Genomic DNA, 21153 nt, shown 5'->3' with positions numbered 1-21153 from the left:
ACTCCTTCATCCCTAGATGTCATGCAATCGGTCTCCTGATTATGGAGATGTGGCTCAAACGTGTCACTTGGTGAGGGTAGAATGGGGTTTGGTTCGGTCAGTGACAAGTAGTGTTTGAGATTTTGAGTCTAATTTGGTTTCCTGCTCTTGAGCTTGAAGTTCCACGTGTGCCTAACATGTTCTCGATTGCCACCACTCTCCTGTCCAATGAGCTTGTTGCGAGAATCAAGGACGAGAATCCCTCATCAATGATCCGATTCTGTCTCATGAGTTGCGCGAGGATGCGCGCATTGGTGGTTCTTTCGTCTTGGACTTCTGCGTTTCCCCTTCCTTGTTTAGGCTCAGGCTGGCTGTGCTCGCTTTCTTCTTCCTGTTCCTCCTCCTGCTCTTTGCTTTCTTGCATTGCTCGCCTCATTTTCTTGTTGGAGATCTCTAATTGATCTACTAGTACTCGTCGTTTGTCGGGGGGATTTCAGGCAAACCTCTTCGAGGGTGATGTATTGTCCCTCTCCGACATAGTAAATATCGTTGCGGCGGAGGTTTTGGGCATTGAAAACTATCCCACTCTTGGGTCGGGCTTTTGTCCAGCTTAGATCACCGTGTAGTCGGCGTTGTTCCATTCCGGGACTCGGGTACATATATAGAATCTGGATCAGGTGAGGACCTAATCTTAGGTGAGGACGTGAGGACTAACCACAATAAGGGGCACACACAATGACCCTAATGCCCCTTTCTCACTTTTTAGTTGATAAAATAATTCCAAATCAGCGCCAATTCCATCTAAAAAAAGAATAAATATCAATCGTAGATCAACAACCATCTAAGGCTACTATAAGTTCCTAGTTCTCAACCAAGGGATGGTTCCCACTTGAATCCACCCCCATCCCCTATATATATATATATATATATATATATATATATATATATATATATATATATATATATATATATATATATATATATATATATATATAATATATATATATATATATATATATATATATATATATATATATATAGGGAAGGGTTCAGATGCAGGTATAGCTTCCCGTGCGGTTGTGTGGTTAGATCTGAGCCGTTGATCAAATTTAGATCAACAGCTCAAATTAATAAAAATTTATTAAAAAAAAATGCGTGCCGGGAAGAAGATAGCGCCTACACAGTGTCTACACAAATGATAGCGTCTACACACAGCATCTACACAAATGATAGCGTCTACACACAGCGTCTACACAAATGATAACGTCTACACATATCGTCTACACAAATGATAGCGTCTGCACAACCTCACGCACATTAAGTACAAACCCCACTCACATTAAGCACAGCCTCATGCACATTAAGTACAAACCCCACGCACTTTAAATATTAACTCACAGATTTTAAGTTTCAACAACTACTGACATAAGCACAACTTCACGCACATTAAGTACAAACCACACACACATTAAGCACAACCTCACGCACATTAAGCACAAATCCCACGCACTTTAATATATTAACTCACAGATTTTAAGTTTCAACAACTATTGACATTAAGCACAACCTCACGCACATTAAGTACAAACCCCACACACATTAAGCACTACCTCACGCACATTAAGCACAAACCCCACGCACATTAATCACATATCCGCTCACCTTAATTTTGACCTACATGCAAAAATTACAAAATTGCCACCGCGTTTTTTTTTTTTAAATTTTGACAATTCTGGACGTTGATTTAAGGGAGATGAATAGTCCAGATTAAACCGCACAACCGCACCTGGGCACCCTAACCGCACCAGAACCTAATTCTATATATATATATATATATATATATATATATATATATATATATATATATATATATATATATATATATATATATATATATATATATATATGAAAACCATTTTGAAGCAGTAGATATATACTTAGGAAACTCTAGTTTTAAAACCAGGATTAGACTCGACAGATAGGGCAAAGCACATTCAACAATGATAATCAATTATATAGAGACAACATCATATATATATGTATCTAAGGTCACAGTTTACTTTCATGTCATTCACATCATCATTCAATCAATATCTTTGTCACACAAGCATACTTTGGTGGCGCCACGGGACCAATCGAATGCCCATACATGAGGGTTAGCGCATATAGAGCTAACACGGCCCCGCAACACCCTACCTCATACCGCAGCATGAAGGAATTGACCACAGCCAATTTGTATAGACCGTCGATGGATTCAACAGTGGACCACAGTCCTACACACCGCTGACGTGTTCAGTCGGTGGACTGTGATCTTCTTTTGGGGACTACGACCTTACACACCGCTGATGAGCTTAGTCGGTGGATCGTAGCCGATCATAGCCCTACCCACCGCTGATGGGCTCAGTCGGTGGACTATGACCTTCTTTATGGGGACTACGATCCTACACACCGCTGGCACGTTCATTCAGTGGATCGCAGCCTACCATAGCCCTACACACCATTGACGAGCTTAGTCTGTGGACTATGGCCTTCCTCGTGGCCTGTAGCCCTACACACTGCTGACGCGTTCAGTCGGTGGACTACAACCCTATAAGGCCCATTTGGTGGACTGCGTCCTACACACCGCTGACGAGCTCAGTCGGTGGACTACAGCCTATGTAAATCATCTTGACCGCAGCCAAATATCGGGGAGTCATGCACATATATCACGTAGCAAGCACATGCAATTCACATTATCACGTTGGGAGAGGGGAGAAAACTTATAAGGAAACCTATGTGTGGTCATCCACGTACTAGGTAATCTCCTAAGGGTTCATGCATCTTTCACCTAGGTCATCGGGGTACCAATTCAACTAACATGCAATGCACGAGACTCTTTTATCCTACGAACGGTACCCGAAACATCAAGCTAGACTTAGGCACGATAAACGGAGTCCGTCGGGACACCACGAGGGTCGGGGAAGATCAAACGGGGAAGCCAAAATCCCAAAGTCGGAGAAATCCAGCGGCGAGTCTCCGGGCAGCGGGTGCCCGGCAGGCAGTTGTCTGCCCGCTGCCGGCGAGGCCGTTTTGAGCAGCGGGTAGGTGGCAAGTCCCCCTACCCCCACCTAACCCCCACTGACTCTTTTTCAAAATATAGGTCCCAGGATTCTTTGTAGAACCCAAAACCATGTTTAGACACTTTTAAACACGAATGACGACACCACGTAGTCAAATAATGAATCAAAACCAAGAATCATGATGAACACATCCTAACATGACTCCTAAACATAATTAACACCCGAACATGCGAATCCCACCCAAATATACCCAAGAACATCACAATATAAAATTCCCAATTTAACCTAGGGCTCTAATCCCATTCAAATCATCAAGATCATAGTTTATCTTTAATATCAAGAAACATCAAGATATATCAAGAACATCACACAATCATCAAGATCCTCTTATCATCATCAAGATCATCAAGATCACACATAAAATCATCAAGATCATATCATAATTATCATAAAAGATTTTATCAAGACACAAACATATAGAAGGAGCCAAAGAAGAAGATTATAGCAAGGAAAATAGGTTTTGTTGAGACATGGGTTACCTCTTAGCCTTAATTAGATTCCTTGGCTATTAAGGCTCTTCTCTAAGGTTTCCTCTTCTTGATTTCTCCTATGGGGAATCCTTGGGAGTTCTTGTGTGGTGATATCTATTATGGTGTGACTTCTAGGTGCCTCCTATGTCCTTATTTATATATCTAAGATTCCTAATTAGGGTCTGAATGGTATGGGTTTGCTAGTTCTATTTCTTATAGGAATAGGGGGTTGGTTTTAGGGATAAGGATCCATGGACTATGGTGGACCCTTCCTAGTTAATTGATGGATTTTAATTCTCTTTTTAGGGTAAGTAATTAAATAATTGGTTTTGGTTAGAGGCCGTAACACGGGGTGTTACAACAGCGTCGCTTAGCGTCTGGGCGACCTGAGTCAGTTGCTGTAGATTCTGAACTAGTGATTCGTGAGCGGAGATTCAGGGGTCCTTCACTGACTTCTTGTCGGCACCATTCTTGTGGTCTACAGGGCCAATGTCGATTGTAATTGTAAGTTAGGGGTTCGCATCCTTACCTTGATGATATAAGTATTGGGAATCTTTAAACTAAGCACATGATAGAGTGAGGAGAAGTTAGGCAGACAATGATAGATAAACTCACAGCCTCACCGCGCGTCCTAAGATTCCTAAGTCTTAAGTATTTAAACTCCTAAAGTTACGGCTAAGCATCTTAAGGTCTCAAACTTAGAATACTATCCTAGATGTAGCTTATATTCTTAGAGCCTAACTCTTAACATCCCAAGTATGTATGTATCTAGAGTTCAAGCGTAATGTCCCAAAGTTTTATCCTAAAGGCATTGTCCTTGGGTCGAACTTAGGCTTTGATACCAACTGTAACGCCCATAAATTTCAAGGTATTTAAAACTTATAAAATAAGCTCATGACCTGAAAAACATTCGGTATAACAACTGTCAACGAATAATGCTAGTAACCCATTCCAACGCGTTAAGTACAATATAGGTAGATATAAGAAACTCATTTTGAAATTGTAATACATATATACTTACGAGACTCTAGTTTAAATCCAAGATCGAGACTCAAAGCGTATTAACAGACTCAATATCATAGAATAATCATAAAAACTAATAGACATCCTAACCATGAATTGCAGGACATAAAAGGCAGATAAGTATGCAAATAACTAAGGCATTCAATACAATCAATTAGCAAGTAGTTAACAAAGCACACAATTCATACTCCAACCTTATACCAGGTTCCAACCATATAACTCCCCTCCGTCCTTATATCAGTTCCAACCTATACCTCCAGGCCACCTTTATATCCCTACCCCTTATGCCTCCGGGAAATTAAACTACATGCCCCCACCGACGAACCCACCTTTCAACCACCAACATATCAAGATGGTGCCGCTGTGCCATTAAATGATCCGCACCTCTAGTGCCAATATCAAGGAGTTAGCATGTATAACTCTAACATGACATCGCAGCACTTATAACATGACCCATGCTCAACGGCAATCTAGTCGAAGGTGGGTGTGTGCCTTTAACACAGTCACCGCTATGGCCTGTACCTTTAGTACAATGACCGGGCACAAGTGGTGCCAACAGCCAACTGTTTATTTTCCACCAATCACAATCTCATCAATATCATTATCATCATAATCATCAGTTACACTGGCCATTGCGCAATGACCACAATACTCATCATCATCAATCAATCAACACATAAACATATAATCAAGCAAGACACAACAACAACGACACGTATCACACATAAAATCATGCCTAAAACACCAAACAAGACTCATACACGACAAACGGGGTACAACGGGACACGGCGAAACATCAAACGGGAAAAACACCTCGAACCACGTCAGGATTCCAGCGGGTAGGTGGCGGGTGGAGGACCACCCGCCGGCGGCGGGTCACTATTCCAGCGGGTGGCCGGTGGGCAGACCACCGCTCGCCGGCTGCCCGCTGGAACAGTGAATGCGGGCAGCGGGTGGTCAGTCCCCCCACCTACCCCCCACTGATATACAGGAAACTTTATGGTCCCGGAGGATCCCTCGTGGAACTCGAAACCATGTCCAAACACATTTAAACACATAACGACAACACCACGTATTCAATTTACGGAATTAAACCAAGAATCACACCAAATACACCCTAACACGATTCCTAAACATGTCAAGACTGAACATAAACCATATAATGATCCAGGGACATCCGGAATCACAAGAACATCAAGAAATCTATATGCAAAGTCCTAAACACAAGTCCTAGGCTAGACTCAACACCAGATCATGCGAAATCCCACCCAAATATACCAAGAACATGATAACGCGAAATCCATGTTATAACCGTAGGGCTCTAGACATAATCAAAATACAAGATCATTCATATAATTTATCATGGTATCAAGATCATCGAGATTATCTCATAAACATCAAGATTATCACATAAACACAATATAAACCCTAGGCAAAGCTCTATCAAGACTCAAGCATAGAATCATACATCAAAGGAGCCAATGAATAAGATATAACAAGGAAAATAGGTTTTGTCGAGACATGGGTTACTTCTTAGCCTTAATAAATATCTTTGGCTACTAAGGTTCTTTCTCTAAGATCTTTTTCCCATGGATTCTCCTACGTTTGGTGGCAGGGGGGATTCTTGGGAATATCTTGTGTGGTAGAATTAACTGTGGTTGGGTTTCTAAATGCTTCCTAAGTCCCTGTATATATGGGACTGAATAGTAAGGATGCTGTGACACCCCAAAATCCAAATTCAATAAATGGATTAATTGAGTAATTAATCCTATTTCAATTGGGGAATTAATTCCTAAAATCCTGAAAATTCAATACTTGGGGACTAGTAATTGACTAGTCAACCCCAAAGTCAAAGTTGTACCATGAGCTTTGTAAGGAGTTCCCTTGTTCCTTACACTTCCTAATGTTAGTAAGGGCATTCGGGGGAATAAGGTTGGACATGGCGTACAGGGGTCCTGGAGGTAAAGGTTGGAACTAGACATAAGGTTGGGGGTAGCCACAAGGTTGGAACAGGGCATAAGGAAGGCATATCAACTCGTGATGAGTGATATCACGAGGGCCTGTGTAGCTGTTGTTGTGTGTTCTCTTCTTGTGACGTGTGTAGTCACAAAGGCATGTGTTGCCTAGGCATGTGTTGCCATTGGTCGTGTCTTTATCCTTTGAGTTGTTGTTGTCCTTTGTGGTCTTGGGATGTGTTCCCGTGTTATTGTTGAGAGTGTTGAGTCTTGTGTTGGCTATTACTCTTGGTTTTACACTTATATATATGTATTCTGTTTCGAAAATGGCTTTACAATTTATATCTTACTTATGTATGTTATTTCACAAGTATTGGTGGTTTACCAGCATTATTCGCTGACCGGGCGTCGTCCCATGTTTATTTATGTTCTTTCAGGTGATGTCTAGGCGAGTGCGCGGTCTAGTGCTTGCTAGCATAGTTTTCCCCTCTCTTGGTATGGCCTGTGAGCCTGTTTAGTTATAGAACTTTGAACTTATGGGATAGTTGTAAACATTGCAGATATTGCCTGTGCGTTCATCCTTACGGTGAACGTGGCATAACACCCTGTGTTTCAGACTTTACCTATCTATCTATCGTTAAGACTTCCGATGTGTTTATTGTTTAGTTCCGTTATCTGCATGTTTTAAGGCTTTCTATAGCATGATTTAGGGGGTGTTACACTGTGAGCCATTATAGATTTAGAACTTTGAACTTATGGGATTAGTTGTAAACATTGTAGATATTGCCTGTGCGTTCATCCTTATGGTGAACGTGGCATAACACCCTGTGTTTCAGACTTTACCTATCTATCTATCATTCAGACTTCCGCTGTGTTTATTGTTTAGTTTCGTTATCTGCATGTTTTAAAGCTTTTTATAGCATGTTTTTAGGGGGTGTTACAGTTGGTATCAGAGCCTGGGTTTGAGCGTAGGAAGAGTTAACTCTAGACTTTCTAAGTGGCTAAGTGTGGTTTGAGACCCTTAAGCGACCTTAAGAATCTAAGTGTTAGGCTTAGGACTCTTGGTTGCGCGGTGAGCTGAGTGTTTCTTTCTGTTCTTTGCTTGTTTGCTATCTTTTGGTAACCGTGTTTTTGTTGTAGAAGTTTGCGATGCCTCCTCGTCCCCGAGCACGCACCCCGGAGACCCCGACAAACGAGCAGCTCGCTCAGAATCTCCACCAGCTGACACAGACAATGCAGACGCTCAGTGAAGCTTTGCTGAACAACAACCACGCTGTGCCGCCTCCCCAACCTGCTGGGCACCGTGATATAGGTCGCTTGGTGTCAGGGCATAGGCCGCCAACCTTCGCCGGTGAAGAAGACCCGGTAGTCTTGGAAGAATGGTTGAGGGTGTTCGACAAGATCTTCACAGTTTTGGGTTGCCCCGAAGAGAGAAGAGTGGAATTTGCAACGTTTTACTTTTGCCATGAAGCGGATTTGTGGTGGATCCATGAAGGTCTGGCTTTCCTTGAAGAACCTGAGTTCGATTGGCCCGCGCTTAAGGACAGAATGCGCGAGAGGTTTTACACAGAACATGTGCGAGCCGCCAGGTATGAAGAGTTTCTCCACCTGCAGCAAGGATCCATGTCTGTGGTTGAATACCACAAGAGGTTCTTGGAGTTGGCACATTTTGCGAGGATGCTCGTGCCTACAGAGCTCGCTAAAGTCGAGAAATTCGTGGCCGGTTTGAACTATGAGGCGCGAAAAGCTTTGACTGTGAGTAGGCCGAGTTCTCTTAAGGATATCTACGTGTGTGCCGTCGATCTGTATCGGGTACAGCAGCTTCAGAGAGGATCGTACGAGCTAGCTAGGAAGAGGACTGAGTGCGGAGGTTCTTCCACCTTTAAGAAGCCACGACCGATTTTTTAGGCCAAGAACGTGTCATCTTCATCTCAAGGACCATGCAGGATGGAACATCGGGATCAAGCTAAGATGGTTGCTTGCCGTAGATGTGGGAAGGTGCACGCGGGCCAAGATTGCAATGGCCAAGCGTTCCGGTGCTACCGATGCGGAGAACGTGGTCACAATGTCGCAGACCTTCCTCAGCTAGCCGGTCAGAGAGCGTTGCCGCCACCCCCGGGAGCCGGAGGAGCATCGGGAGGTAGTTCGGGTCGCGGAGCAGTTGGAGCTAGGCCACCTGGTAGGGTCTTCGTGATGGCGCGATCGCAGGCTGAGTCGGACAGTTTGATGGAGGAGGAGTTGGCAGGTAACCCTTTTCCCTAGCCTATCCTTGTTTTTTGCGAGCATCGTGTTCTTTGTTGTCTTGAGTGTTATCTTGTGTTTCGTCATTGTCTATTTGAGTTACTTGGCAATCCTTGGCATGTTTTCTTTTGTAATAATTCTTTTAGAGCTTAGTGTAAGCTCTTCGTGCTAAGTGACTTCCTTAGTTGGCATATAAGTTTCATTGTGGAGTTAGCTATCCATCTTTGGAATGAAATGTGCTTGGGTTAATCCTATAACCTTTGTATTTGGTCATTCTTGCAACCTTCCCTTTGTGAACCTTCTAAATTTTCCAAGTATTCTTTGAAATTGGAGATAGTCAATCCTTACCAAAAATCCTTTCTTGTGTAGCTTAAAAGTCAAGCCAAAATGGCTTGATTTTATTATAACCCTTGAGTTTCAAACCCAGGCCTATTCTTTGTCAACCCAACCTCTAAACTACTTGAGCTAATTGTCTTTCTTAGAACTTACCTAATCTTAATTTCATCTAAACCATAAATTTCCACTTTACCCAAATCCCCAAATTAAATCAGCTTTTCCCTAATTTTTCCCACAATCCCTAATTTCCCAATTTCTTCCCTTCTTCTTCTCCTTACCCGTGAACCACCACGATACCATCCCCACCCGTCGCCCACCATCAGCCCGTCGCACTACCACCGACGCAGCAGCATGCCGCCGCCGCTGTTCGCCGCCTTCCGGAGTCCCGCCGCCGTGCTGCTTCATCGCCGAGAAGCTGAGCGGGAGAGAGGGAGCAGCGAGAGAGGTAGAGAGAACCGTGAGCGAGGGAGAGAGAACCGCGAGAGAGGAGAGGAGAAGTTGTGGGCACCTTTTGTTGAGCTTCGGGTCATCTCCTACCATGCCTAGAAGGTCAAGTTTGGCTAGGAAAGCGGAATGGGTGGATGCCCACTACCTTGTTCTTGAAGGTAAAGCTTTTGATCCGAAATCTTTTCCTAATTCTTTGTTGGATATGCTTAGATTCCAGGGCTTGGTGGATGGGTTTCTCGCCATAAGGGTTGAGACTTACCCGAGTTTGGTTAAGGAATTTTATCGTCACATGGTTGTGACAAAAGAGGGTGAGAAGCTTGAGATCACTTCTAAAGTGAGAGGTGTGAAGAATGTGTTATCTGAAAAGAGGCTGGCTCAGCTTTTGAGTTTGACTGCTTCAGAAGTTGTGCAGTATAGTGGTCATTCTTGGATTAGTACGAATACCATGGGGTACTAGGACTACTTGAGCTACTTGTTGGGCCGTACGAGTGGTTTCACTCAAGCTTCTAGGCCGGAGAAAAAGTGGTTGACTGCGGAACAAAGGATTTTGGTTATGTTGGTGTCGGATTGTTTGTTGCCTAACAACAACAAGAGCAAGTTGAAGGGGAAGTTGGAGTGCACTTTTTGCCTTTTGCCTCAAGAATATGGTTAAGTTCAACTTGCCAGCTTTGCTGTTGCAACACATGGTTTTCTATCGGGATCATAATCGGAAAAGCCTACCGTATGGGATGGTGTTGAGTTGGATCTTGGTTAGGAAGGGTATCAGTGTGGACGGTTGTCTTCCGAAGGCCGTGAGAAAGTTGGTGTTGGATGTCACCAATCTTCGGAGTTGTAATTTGTTTCAGCTGGATGATGGTGAGTACATCACGCTTGAAGAAGTGGCAAGGAAAGCACCTGAAAAAAGGGCAGAGTTGGCAACCGAGCTTGGAATCCATGCCGGGAAGTTGAGCCTCGTTGTTCAGAGCTTGGGAGGTTATGAGGAAGCCGAAGATGAAGCCGATCGTGAGAATGATGTGGGAGCACTGGAAGCTGTCGAGGCCGAAGAAAGTGACTTGGAAGGCGAAGAGAACCGACGAAGAAGAGAAGCTCGCACCAAGAGGGAGCACGACTCCATGATGCATGAAGAACGTGTTGTCGCCTTGCTTCGCCAGCAGAACCACATGATCGAGGAGGGCTTCGCCTTTATGAAGACGCAGTTCGTCGCCGTGCACCACAGGCTAGATCAAATCGAACCCAGCTCGAGTCATAGAGGGGAAGATGACGAAGAATCTGAGTAGTCGGAGAGCGAGTCCTTCTAGAGTGAAGCTGTGGCTACCTTGTTCGCCCTTTCCTTAGTAGTTGTATCTCCTTAGACGTTGTTGCCGTTGTTGGTTGTTTGTTGTTTACTTTTGTGCTTGTTTTGCTTGTTGCCTTGTTGCCTTGTTGTTTAGTTAGCTTAGTAGTAGTAGGGGGTGTTTTGTGTTGGTTGCTTTGTCCTAGATGGTTGGCTAGAAGTTGGTGCTTGTATTAAGATTAGAGTTCGTGATGCTCCAAAACATCCATTTGTTAAACTCTTGCCAATCCTTGATTTTATATGCCTTCTTTCTTGTTTTGAAATTCTTGTGAATTCTTTTGAGTTTTGACCAAAAGAGTTTGTTCTTGAACCTCTTGTCACAATGTTGTTTCCCATCACCGTTTACTTTTAATTCGTCGTACCCAAGCTTCGGGGACGAAGCTTCTTTGAAGGGGGAGAGGATTTGACACCCCGAAATCCAAATTCAATTAATGGATTAATTGAGTAATTAATCCTATTTCAATTGGGGAATTAATTCCTAAATCCTAAAAATTCAATACTTGGGGACTAGTAATTGACTAGTCAACCCCAAAGTCAAAGTTGTACCATGAGCTTTGTAAGGAGTTCCCTTGGTCCTTACACTTCCTAATGTTAGTAAGGGCATTATTGACCTTTCACATGGTGTTAGTATTGTAACCTAACCTACTAGACCACCTTCATTCTTTCCTTACACTTTCTAAATATCTAGCTCCACCTTCTCTCTAAAAAGGTGAGTAGCTTTTCTTCCAAGCCAAGTTGGAGCCTTGCCAAGACTTCAAGAGTTGCTTCCAAGATTCGACCTTTCTTATATTTGGAAATCTAGGAGGGTAAGATCTAAGTTCATCTTGTGTTTTTGGTTTCATCTTATGTGTCTTTTCTTAAAGGTAGGATCTTTATGATCTTTTGGTTTGTTCTTGAAGTGGGTTTGGAAGGTGAGCCTTGAGAAGATCTTATTAAGGTGTAAAGTGAAGTCTTTAGTCTACAAGAGGTAACCCATGATCTACAAAATGTATTTTGCTTACCTATATGTGATTTCTTGGATTCTACATATGATTATGCTATGAAATGTGAGTGTTTATGCATTGTCTTGTGAAAATGCATATCTAGAGCTTGTGTTTAGGGTTCATTAGTGCCATTGCTTGGCATTTCCTATGATTCAAGTCAATTTGTTGTATTGGGTGAGATTTGGCATGTTTTGGACATGAATTTGAGTTTGGAGTTGAAAATCCCCGAAGGGATATTTTGAGGTACAGGGTTGTAGCCGCGGGCGGAACGGCGGGTAGGGGTCTAACCTGCCGCCCACCCACGGGGTACACATTTCGGGCAGCCTGTACCCGCGGGCGGAACCGCGGGTAGAGGCCTAACCGTGGGCCCTACCCGCGGGTACATATTGTGGTGATGGCGGGGATTTGTTCCCCGTGATTCTTTTGACTCGGTATTAGGTCTTTTGACTTCCGGATGTTCTTTTGTAGAACTATTTGAGTGTCTTCTTGATGTTTCGTATGTCTAGAACTATATGGTAGGAAGCCATGTAGGTATTTGGTGTCTTGAATCGTGCTAAGTGTTCAACATTGTGTTTCGTTGAACCGTGATGAGTCTTGTGTGTTCCTCGGAACTACGTTTGGTTTACCCGTTTGATAAGCATGCTAGTTTGGTGTCTAAATGCTAGCGTGTGTGTTGTTTGTACCTTCCGATTGGTTGAGGATAACTTGTGTTATTCATCATTGTTGTTGTTGGGCTGTGACCCATTCCTTGATTGAGTATGGTTTAATATCTTCGTTGTGATTCGTTGATTGATTCCTGGTGAGGTGTGATGCGTGTTTGGTTATACCTGGATTGCACGATTTCGGTTTATGGTGCCTTAATCACCAAGGTACGGCAGCGGTCCTCGTGGTGGCCGTGACGTGATTATGGAGTTTGTGACCTTTGTGTAAGGTTCACGTATTTCTTGGGAGGCATGTGTTGCCGTGTGTGTGAACCGTACCCTCGTGTACTATGAAATTGGTGGTCTCGTTGGCGGTCGTTGGTGGATGGGGACGACGGTCCTCGGAGGGATAAGGTGGGACTTGGTTATACAGGGGTCCTGGAGGTAATGGTTGGAAGACGAAATAAGGTTGGGGGTAGCCATAAGGTTGGAACCGGCCATAAGGAAGGCATATCAACTCGCGATGGGTGATGTCACGAGGGCTTGTGTAGCCATTGCTGTGAGTTCTTCTCTTGTGACGTGTGTAGTCACAAAGGCATGTGTTGCCGTTGGGTGTGTCCTATTCCTTTGCGTTGTGCATGTCGGGTTTTGATCTATTGAGTGATGATAGATCATACCTTGAGACTTCTTGTGAGCTGTGTTGTTCTTTGTGGTCTTGGGATGTGTTCCCGTGTCATTGTTGAGAATGTTGAGTCTTATGTTAGCTATTACTCTTGGTTTTGCACTTATATATATATATATATATATATATATATATATATATATATATATATATATATATATATATATATATATATATATATATATATATATATTCCGTTTCGAAAATGGCTTTACAACTTATATCTTACTTATGTATGTTATTTCACATGTATTGGTGGGTTACCAGCATTATTCGCTGACCGGGCGTCGTCCCATGTTTTTATTGTGTTCTTTCAGGTGATGTCTAGGCGAGTGCGCGGTCCAGTACTTGCTAGTATAGATTTCCTCTCTCGTTTTGTGGCCTGTGAGCCAGTGTAGATGTAGAACTTTGAACTTATGTGATTAGTTATAAACATTGCAGATATTGTATGTGCGTTCATCCTTATGGTGAACGTGGCATGACACCCTGTGTTTCAGACTTTACCTATCTATCTATCGTTCAGACTTCCGCTGTGTTTATTGTTTAGTTCCGTTATCTGCATGTTTTAAGGCTTTTTATAGCATGTTTTTAGGGGGTGTTACAGATGCACTTATCCTATTCCTTATAGGATTAAAGACTTGGTTTTAATGATGAGGGTCCATGATCTATGGTGGGCCACATCACCAAATTAAAGGGAATCCTAACCCAATTAAATCAGTTCTAATTATTATTAACGGAATAAATTAAATAATTACTCTGGGATTAGAGGCCGTAACACGGGGTGTTACATTAAACATAGTAGTCGGGGTGCTATGACACATATGAGCTAGAGAACTCAGATGCACAGGCTAAACTAACTAACAAAGTATAAACCATAATTAATACCAAATACAAATCAAGGCACGCAGGCCATCTCATCAAGGCTGGAACTATCTAAACTAAGTCCACAAATCCAACTAGCGCGCTCCGAAGCTACTCAACTGTCCCTAAAAAACATTCGGTGTAACAACCGTCAGCGAATAATGCTAGTAACCCACTCCAATGTGTTAAGTACAATATAGGTAGACATAAGAAACTCATTTTGAAACTGGAATACATATATACTTACGAGACTCTAGTTTAAATCCAAAATCAAGACACAAGATACATTAACAGACTCGACATTATAGAATAATCATAAAGACTAAGATGCATCCTAAGAACGCAACGCATGGCATAACAGGCAGATAAGCATATAAGAAACAGTTAGAGGCAACGAAGGCATTTAATACAATCAATTAGCAAGACAAAGCACACAATTCATCATCTAACCTTATACCAAGTTTCAACCTTGTAGTTCCCCTCTGTCCTTATATCAGTTCCAACCTATACCTCCAAGCCACCCTTATATCACCACCCATTATTCCTCCGAGCAACTACATGCCCCCACCGACAAACCACCTATCAACCACCAACATATCAAGATGGTGCTGCAGTGCCATTCACATGATCCGCACCTCTAGTGCCAATATCAAGGGGTTAGCGCATATAACTCAAACATGACACCGCAACACTTATAACCTGACCCATACTCAACGGCATGCAAGTCTAAGCTGGGTTTGTGCCTTCAGCACAGTAACCACTATGGCTTGTACCTTTAGTACAATGACTGGGCACAAGTGGTACCAATCTCCAACAACTCATTTCCACCAATCACAATCTCATCATCATCATCATCGTCGTCGTCGTCATCATCACCATTCACACCGGCCATTGCGCAATGACAACGACACTCATCACCATTCAATCAATCATCACATAGTCAAATAACAATCAAGACGCAACAACAATGACACATAATACACATGAATTCCTAGAATGGCTCACAAAACATCAAACGAGACTCATACAAGACAAACGGGGTACAATGGGACACAGGGAAACAACAAACGGGAAAAAACATCACGAACCATATACCCTTTCCAGCGGGTAGGTGGCGGGTGGTCTGGGTGACCACCCGCCAGCCACCTGCCGACGGCCGCTCGCCATTCCAGTGGGTGGCCAGCGGGCAGACCACCGCCTGTCGGCTGCCCGGTGGAACAGTGCCTTCCGGTAGCGGGTAGGTGGCGGGTGGTCACCCCCCCACCTACCCCCACTAGTACACAGGAAACTTTTCGACCCCGGGATCACTTGTGGGACCCGAAACTATGTCCAGACACATTTAAACACATAACGACAATACAACGTATTCAATTGACGGGATTAAATCAAGAATCACACCAAATACGTTCTAACACGATTCCTAAACATGCCAAGACCTAACATTGATCATATAACGATTTAGGAGCATCCGGAACCACAAGAATATCAAGAAGTCTATATGCAAAGTCCTGAACACAAGTCCTAGGCTAGACTCAACACCCGATCATGCATAATCCCACCCTATTATACCAAGAACATCATAACACGAAATTCACAATATAAACCCTAGGGCTCTATGCATAATTAAAATACAAGAACATTCATATAATCAATCATAGTATCAAGAACATCAAGATTATCACATAAACACAGCATAAACCCTAAGCAAGGCTCTATCAAGACTCAATCACAGAATTACACATACGATTATCAAAGGAGCCAATGAATAAGATATAGCGAGGAAAATAGGTTTTGTCGAGACATGGGTTACCTCTTAGCCTCAATTAATCCTCCCTTGGCTATTAAGATTCTTCCCTAAGATTTCCCTCCGATTGATCTCCCTTGGCTTGGTGGTGGGGAATTTCCCGGGGAATAATTTCGTGTAATATAACTATGGGTGGTAAGGGTTCTAGTTGCTTTCTAATCCCCTTTATAGAGTTAGGAATCCTAATCAGAGTCTGGATAGTAAAGACCTACATTCTATTCCTAACAGGTATATAGGTCTAGGATTCCTAATTAGAATATGAGTAGTAAAGGCCTACTATCTTTATTCCTAATAGGTTTAGGATTCCTAATTAGAATCTGAATAGTGGAAGGTCCTGTGACACCCCAAAAATCCACATTTCAATCCATGGGTTAATTGAGTAATTAATCCTATTTTTATTTGAGGAATTGATTCCTAAAATCCTGATTTTTAATACTCAAGGACTAGTATTTGACTAGTCAATCTTTAAGTTGTGTTGTACCTTGTGCTTTGAGAGGAGTTCCCTTGTTCCTTACACTTTCTAAAGGTTAGTAAGGGTATTCTTGTCCTTTCACCAAGAGTTAGTATTGTAACCTAACCTAGAAGACTTCTTTATTTCATTCCTTACAATTCTTAGAAATTAGCTCTACCTTCTCTCTAAAAAAGAAGTGTAGCTTATTCTCCAAGCCAAGTTGAGACCCTTGTCATGATTTCAAGTTTTGCTTCCAAGATTCAACCTTTCACCTATTTGGGCATCTAGGAGGGTAAGATCTAAGTTTATCTAGTCTTTTTGGTTCCATCTTAGTTGTCTTTTTCTTAAAGGTAGGATCTTTATGATCTTTTGGTTTGATCTTGAAGTGGATTTGGAAATTAAGCCTTGTGGGGAGCTTGTGGTGGTGTTAAGTGAAGTCTTTTGGTCTACAAGAGGTAACCCATGCTCTACAAAACCTATTTTGCTTACTTATATGTGATTTCTTGGATTCTACTTGTGCTTTGCTATGAAATGTGAGGGTTTATGCATTTATCTTGTGATATTGCATATCTAGAGCTTGTGTTTAGGGTTCCTTTGTGCCATTGCTTGGCATTTTCTATGATTCAAGTCATTTTGTTGTATTGGGTGAGATTTGGCATGTTTTGGACTTGAATTTGTGTTTGGAGATAAAAGTCCCCGAAGGGATTATTTTGCACAGGAGTATGTACCCGCGGGCGGAACGGCGGGGAGTGCCCTACCCGCCGCCCACCCGCAGGTACATAGGATTATGGGTAGTGTACCCGCGGGCAGAACCATGGCTAGGGGCCTACACGTGGGTCCACCCGCGGGGAACACAGTGGTGTTTGGTTCAGGATTTGTTCCCCGTGATTCGTTTGACTCGGTATTTGGTCCGTTGATTTCCCGATGTTCTTTTGTGGAACTATTTGAGCGTCTTCTTGATGTTTCGTATGTCTAGAACTATATGGTAGGTATCCATGTAGGACTCTGGTGTCTTGAATCGTGCTAACTGTTCAACATTGTGTTTCGTTGAACTAAGAGGTGTCTTGTGTGTTCCTCGGAATAATCTTGAGTTTCACTGTTGTTAAGCATGCTAGTTTATTGTCTTAATGCTAGCGCGTGTTTTGTTCGTACCTTCCGTGTGGTTGATGATAACTTGTGTTATACATCGTTGTTGTCGTTGGGTGGTGACCCATTCCTTGATTGAGTATAGTTTCATACCTTCGTTGTAATCCGTTGCTTGACTCGTGTGAGTTGTGGTGCGTGTGTGGCTTTACCTGGATTGCACGATTAGTGGTATGGGACGCTAGTCACCAAGGTATTGCAGCGGTCCTCGTGGTGGCCGTGACGTGATTATGGAGATGTGTTCCTTCGAGAAAGGTTCACGTGATTGGGGGATAACATGTGTTATCCGGGCATGTGTTTCGCCGTGTACGGTACCTTGTGTACTATGAATTGGTGGTCTTGTTGGTGGTTTGTTGGTGGGGGACGACGGTCCCAGGAGGGAAAAGGTTGGACTAAGAAGTACAGGGGTCCTGGAGGTAATGGTTGGCATGAAGGTACAAGGTTGGGGGTAGCCATAAGGTTGGAACAGGGCATAAGGAAGGCATATCAACTCGTGATGGGTGATGTCACGAGGGCTTGTGTAGCCGTTGTGGTGAGTTCTCTTTCTTGTGATGTGTGTAGTCACAAGGGCATGTGTTGCCATGGGTGAGTCTTATTCCTTTGTGTTGTGGTTAACCTTTGTGGTTTGGGATGTGTTCCCGTGTTATCTTTGAGAGTGATGAGTCTTGTGTTGTCTATTGATCTTGGCTTTTGACTTATATACTTATGTATTCCGTTTCGAAAATGGTTTTATGACTTATATCTACCTATATATGATACTTAACAGTATTTGTGGGTTACTAGCATTATCGCTGACCGGGCGTCGTCCCAATGTTTATCTTTCTATCTTTCAGGTGATGTTTAGACGAGCGCGATGTCTAGAGCTTGGTAGCTTAGCACCTTTATCCTTGATTTTGTGGCCTGTGCAACCAATGTAGTTAGACTGGTGTTTTGGGATAGGTGTATACACTTACAGATTGTTCGCCTTAGCGTTTACCGGGTTTGGTAGACGTGGCATAACACCCCGTTGGATTTCTTTTTATCCAGTTTCGGTTTTATCTTCCGCTGTGCTAGTTTTGTTGTTTAATCCGCATGTGTTAGGGCTTTTATTTGGGCCTTGTTTGGGGGGTGTTACAGGTCCACTCTCTTTATTCCTAATAGGCTTAAGACTCTAGCTTAGGCAAGGTCCACGATCCATGGTGGACCACATTAATTAATTAAAGGGAATCCTAACCAAATTAAATCCTTTTTAATTATTATTAACGGAATTAATTAAATAATTAATCCAGGATTAAAGGCCGTAACACGGGGTGTTACAATACCTTTCCAATTGCACTCCAAACTCTTGACAAATTAGATAGCTACACCAATCTTTACGCTAGTCTTCCCAATTCTTTTCAAGATCTCTCACGGACCAATCAACTGTGAGTTGATTTTCTCCTCTTATCGGTCTTCATCGTTGCCTTTGTAACCGAGACACCTTGCAATGCTTCATGTCCTTCTCAAAATTCGGCTTGTTGCACATTCTTGTTATACGTCTAGTGACTAAAACACTTAGCAACACTTAACTCTTTCTTCAAATACAGTTGGTTGTCTATTCTCATCGTTGAATGACTCGGTGGCTTTACAAACCAAGTTCACTTCCTTGTTGTACCTTATGACCATCGATTCCTTAACACCAATGTATCACTTATTGTAACACCCCATGTTACAAATCCTAAAACCAGCTGATTAATTAATTAATTAATAACCCAGGAGAAAGAATAAATTATAATGATTAATTAGGGAAAAAGGCCACCATAGCCCATGGACCCAATTATATAAACCCAACCCCTAACCCCAATAAGAATAAACTCTAAATAAACCCTTAGATCTATAAATAGGGAACTTAGGGAGCACCTAGAACCCCCACACGCCTAGACGCCCCACCACCCCAGGAGAGCTCCAAGAATTCCCTTAGAAGAAATCAAGAAAGCAAGAGAGCTTAAAGAAAGATCCTTCATAGCCAAGGAATTAATTAAGGCTAAGAGATAACCCATGTCTCAACAAAACCTATTTTCATAGCTATGATTTCCCCTTAGGGTTTCCCCCGTATGATTGTGAATGGCAAATTACTATGATTATTATTGATGTTGATTTAATGATTCCATGGGGAATCTTGGTAATCTTGATATTGGGAGTTTCTTGATAATCGGGATGTCCTTGATGATTAATTGGGATTCTTGATGATGATGTGCTGTTCTTGATGATTATGTTGTTCTTGATGATTAATTGCTATCCTTGATGATATGTGTTGTTCCTACCGAATCTTGCAATTAGAAGACGAATCGTATTCTTGTGGATATAAAAGTGATTAGAACCCTAGGTTGTATCGTATGATCTTATTCTTGGATTATCGGGTGGGAAATCGCATGTTTGGGTGTTGATTATGATTAGAAAAGCATGTTAGGTTATGTGCCGTTCGTCTATCGTAATTGATCCGTTAATTGTCTATGAGTTGTCGTTAATTACGTTGAAAAGTGTCTAAGCATGGTTTCGGGTTCCACAACGGTTCCCGGGGTGAAAAGTGATGAAAAGAGTCAGTGGGGGGTAGGTGGGGGGTAGGGGACCCACCACCTACCCGCGGCAATTCGGGCAGCTCCGGCAGCGGGCAGCCGGCGGGCGGGCAGCTGCCCGCCGGGCACCCGCTGCCCGGAACAGTGTCAGCCGGCGGGTGGACCCCACCCACCGGCTACCCGCTGGAATTTCTCCCACCTCGGGACCCCGGCTTCCCCGTTTGATGTTTCCCCGATCCCCGTGGTGTCCCAACGGACCCCGTTTGTCGTGCCTATGTCTAGTTTGATGTTTCGGGTACCGTTCGTAGGTTTATGAGTCCGTTATATCGCATGCTAGTTGAATGGGTATCCCGTTGACCTAGGTGAAAGAAGTATGAACCCCTTAGGACTATTCTTAGTATGTGATGGATCACGCATAGGTTTGTTATACGCTTTATCCCCCCTTCCCAATGTGTAATGTGGGTTGCATGTGCTTGCTATGTGTTATGTGTGTGTGTTACCCCAATTCGGTTGCGATCGGATTGGTTATCCTGAGCTGCGGTTCAGAAGCTGGCTGCGGTCAGATGGGTATTCCTGGCTGCGGTCAGATGACATTCTCTTGGGCTGCGGTCCACCGTTTGGTTGCGATCAAACGTTTCTATACGAGCTGCGGTTCGTCCTTTATCCTGGCTGCGGTCAGATGACACTCTCTTGGGCTGCGGTCCACTGTTTGGTTGCGATCAAACATTATGATGAGCTGCGGTTCATCGGTCGGTTGCGATCGACCTCCCCGTGTTGCGATACGGGGCATGGTGCTGCGGGGCCGTGTTAGAGCTATATGCGCTGACCCTCATGTATGGGCATGCGATTGGTCCTGTGGCGCCAACAAAGTGTGTTATGTGTTGTGATACGAATGAGTTGTGATTATGAGAGTCTTGGGGGCTGTGACTAAGGGATTTACATTGGGGATTGTTCATGTCGGGTTATGATTATTGTTTATGCTTTGCCTTATCTACCTTATCTGTTGTGAACTGCATATGCTCGTTATAACTGTTACTTGTGTCTGGCCTTATCTGTCGAGTCATTCCCGGTTTTAAAAGCTAGAGTTCGTAGGACATATCTTCATGCTCATAATGGTTTTCGTATATCTATATATATCTCTATATGTATTG

The sequence above is a fragment of the Ipomoea nil genome, unplaced genomic scaffold (genome assembly GCF_001879475.1).
Source record: "Ipomoea nil cultivar Tokyo-kokei standard unplaced genomic scaffold, Asagao_1.1 scaffold0191, whole genome shotgun sequence".
NCBI classification, from domain to species: domain Eukaryota; kingdom Viridiplantae; phylum Streptophyta; class Magnoliopsida; order Solanales; family Convolvulaceae; genus Ipomoea; species Ipomoea nil.
Note: the sequence above shows the minus strand (reverse complement) of the source record.